The sequence below is a fragment of the Propithecus coquereli genome, unplaced genomic scaffold (genome assembly GCF_000956105.1).
Source record: "Propithecus coquereli isolate 6110/MARCELLA unplaced genomic scaffold, Pcoq_1.0 Scaffold468, whole genome shotgun sequence".
NCBI classification, from domain to species: Eukaryota; Metazoa; Chordata; class Mammalia; order Primates; family Indriidae; genus Propithecus; species Propithecus coquereli.
The window spans coordinates 284931-288917 of NW_012150485.1; positions in this window are offsets into that span (position 1 = coordinate 284931).

Genomic DNA, 3987 nt, shown 5'->3' on the forward strand with positions numbered 1-3987 from the left:
CCACCCGGCCAGGAGAGGTGTCCGACTCTCCCGGAGTCACCCGGCCAGCGGGACCAGGTGCCCTTTCCCTGACCTGGCCGCCCCCGGACCACCCGCCCGCCACTCCTGTGCTCTTGCTCTCCCCGCCCCCACTTAGTGCCCAGCCAGTGTGTGGGCAGAAGGCAGGAGCAGGTGCCAACTATGATTTAAAAGTGCCTGGATACTAGAAATTTCCACTGTTTGTGTTTTGCCATCATCTCAGAAGGCCCCCATTAAAATTAGTCTTCTTCTCCGTCAAGGCTCAGCAAGCGTTTTCCAAAAAGGACCAGATAATAAATTTTATTAGGTTTTGCAGGCCAGACGAACAGACTCTGTTACAACTTGTTGGGCTGGATTTGGCCCCCAGACCTAGTTTCTCCAGCTCTGGCCTAGGTGGTGGACGTCTGCCCTGTGCGGGCCGGCACCCCCATTTCCGCAGCGTGTGGTGAAACAGGCCCCCGTTAAGGAACTGCCTTTAATCCGCTTTCAGACATGCAGAGCATGTGGAGTTGGCCTCCAGCTGTCCACCCAGCCCTCGCTAATCAGTGTGCTCCGGTCTCCTCCCTGCCCCTCACCTGCTAATTGATGTAGGAATGGACACCCCACCCAGTGGGTGCCAGGGAGAGCTGGGCATTTGTTCAGTGCTTGGAGGAAGAGGCAGTCTTTCTTTCTCTGAGGCTGTAAGGTCTGGAACTAGTGCAGTCATTTGGCTTCTTGAGGGAGAATCCTGGAATTGCCAGGAGCCCAATGTGGGAGGCAGAGAGAAAAATAGAAGACACCATCTATCTGATGACAACCTTTGAACCCCTGGATCAAGCCTCACCTGAAGGCTGAATGATCTTTAGACTTTTCAGTTATGTGAGCCAAGAAATTCACTTTATAGTTTAAGCTGTTTGACCTGGGTTTTCTATTTCTGACCCCCTAACCAATATATCATCCTGATGCTCTCTTGGGGCTGGGGCAGGCCAGCCCTCTTGTATGAGGAGAGGCTTCTGTAGGTTTAAGATATTTTGAGTTGCTCCCGTGATGATGGCTCCAGCCTCCAAGCCTCCAACACACCCAGCTTTCCCGGGCAGCCTGCGTGAGCACCCGTCCTGGGCCCTGGGGCCCTGAGCCAAGGCTCTGGCTTTTGCTTCCAACCAGGACTGAGCTTGACCCTAATGGTTGGGAATCCCGGATTCTCCAGCCTGTGAACCTAAAATGCTCTGTAACGGAAACATCTGGGTCCTCCGCTGGCCCCAGGGTGCACGCCACTAAGACTACCATAAGTCACGACAGCATGTCGAGGGTTTTATTGCAGTTATGAATTATGGATATGGCCTGGGCTGTGCACTTTTCATTATTTTTTTCCTGCTGCAATTAAGCCACAAATCATACTTGAGAAATGGGAGGGTGACCGAATTAGTCAGGATTCGTTCATAATAGGCTGACCCTGGAAAAGTCATCCAGGAGAGGTCAGATGTTTGCCATGTCCCAAGAGCATGGGCTGGGAGACACGCACTGTCTCCTCGCCCTGGTTTCCAGGCTAATGGACTTCGTGCATCTGAGAGGTTCGCGCTGCGTAGCCACACAGTTAACCCACTCGACGCCTTTGCTCAGCCTCAGGCGGAGAGCAGAGATCTTGCGGGGACTGGGACCGGGTGAGGATGGCGGCTGGTTTGGTCGTGCTGCCTCGATTGACAGCGTCAGGCTGAGGACCAGCTCTCGGATCCCGTGAGTGAGAAGAGCTGAGGAACGAATGAGACCGTCCCCAAGTTCTGAAACTTCGCAATCAGAGGATTTTTTTCACCATGCTGGAGTGTGTTGGTCTTTACCCTTTTTAAATTAGCTTTTTATTGAAGTACAATGTGCATATAGGACAAGTATGCAGCTTGATGAATTTTCAGTCTGTGTAACCGGCACCCAGTTTAACGTGAGGATTTACTACCAGGGAGAGGAGTGAGACAGGCTTTTGGCCCTTGAGGAGCTCAAGGTTGGTCAAAGGATGCATAAGTAACTTGCAGTAACGCTAAACAAAACAAAGCCGGCGCACGGGGCACCAGCAGCTGCCCTGCAGGCAGGACACACCCTGTGGTGTCACCTACTGCTGCTCCTCCAGACCAGGTGCTTGCCTCCTGGGATGTGGAGGCTGAACTTCCTGGCCCCCTGGTAGATGGGGACAAGTTCTGGCCAATCAACCAGTGTGAGCGGGTGTAACCTGGGTCGCTTCTGGGTGAAAGATTTAATTACTGGTCTGAGACTCTCCAAAGCTCTCTTTCCTTCTGCAAGGGCAGCCAGCAACGATTGGGATGGGGCCACAAAGGGGGAAATGTGGAGCAGAGCCCTTGGCTGACCTCAGAGGACAGGCGAATGAGCACGGTTTTCAATAAGCCGCTGAGATTTTAGGGTCGGTTGTTAGTGCAGCAGAACCAAGCACATTCCTACTGATGCAAACCTTAGTGCTGCTCCCCCTTAGGAAGGTGTTGGATGATAACCATGATATTAGCTGATACCCAAGGCTGACAGTTGGGAACAAGTGACTCACGTCATTCAGTAATTGCTGAAATCAGTAAGATACCTGGTGACTGGCGTCTTGATCTTCCAGGCACCCAGATAAGCCATGGTGACATTCTCCTATGTGACGTCTCATCCCTCCCCAGTCCCACGACAAAGCCAGTGACCCACCCCAGGCTGTCTTGTGAGTCTGTTTCTTCCTGTCCTTTCTTCACCCGCACAGACACTGCCGGGGGTGAGGTCTTGGTGAGGACTAACCCAAATGTTGCAGGACTGAGCGGCCTCTCTGCCTCCAGCCTTGCCCTGACACCTGTTCTCAATCCATCCTCCATATCACAGTCAGAGTGACCTTCCTAAACACAGATCTGACCATGGCTGCCCCTCTCCCGTTCCCACATAAAATCCCCCCATGACGCTGTTGCAACAGGGCTTTCCAGGAAAGGCGGCACACCACTGTGGTAACACACCCTGGCTCTAAGCCAGACAGGCTGTGTGTCACCTCAGCTCCACCATTTGCCACCTGTGTGTCACTGAGGAAGTTGCTCAACCTCTCTGTGCTGTGGCTACTTCATTTATAAACGTGAGGCAATAGGAATAACAATGGATAATAAAATCCCTAACTCATAGGGTATGGTGAATATGAAATGAGCCAATCAGTTAAATTGCTTGAGTGGTGTATTATCTATCGCTGCAATCATAAAACACCCGAAAACTTTGCAACTTTGCAACTTAAAACAATGACAATAATTTTATTATTATTCTTCACATTTCTGGGGATTGACTGGGCTCAGCTGGGCAGTTCTCATTCGGGTTTCTCATGTGGTTTCAGCTAGACGGTCAGCTGGGGCTACAGTCATCTCTAAACTTCCTCATTTATCTGTCCAGCAAGTAATACTGGCAGTGGGCTGGGTCCCAGCTGGGTCTGCAAGGCCCGCACTTGGTGAGGGCTTCCTTCCAGCATGGCGGCTGGGCTCTACGCTTGAGAAGCCCAAGAGAGCCAGGTGGAAGCCACACTGGCTTTTATGACCTAGCTTGGAAGTCACACATTGGGTGGTCACAAGCCTATTTAAGTTTAAGGGGAGTGAGAATAGAACCTGCCCCCTGACGAGAGGCTGTCAAGGTCACCTTGTAAGATGAGCCTGTGAGATGGAAGATTCTACTGTGGCCTTGTTGGAAATACCACCTGTCTCACAGCGCTTGATGAGCAGCAGGTGCTCAATAAATGTTAAGTGCTATTATTATTGTTATTCTTTTATGAATACAGTCTGCATTTGGAACCTCAGCAGTGTGTAAAAGAGATAAAAAAAAAAGAGCAGCTGGGCAGGGGAAGGTCGTGCAGAAGCCCCCACGTCAGCCCTACGGAGGCGCCGTGAAATTGTGAGCCCTTGTGGCATCCAGCAGAAAGCCACCGGGCTCCGGGGGCAGGTCTGGTCCCCCAGTGTGGCTTACAGACTCGCACCTGGCTCCTGCCTGCGT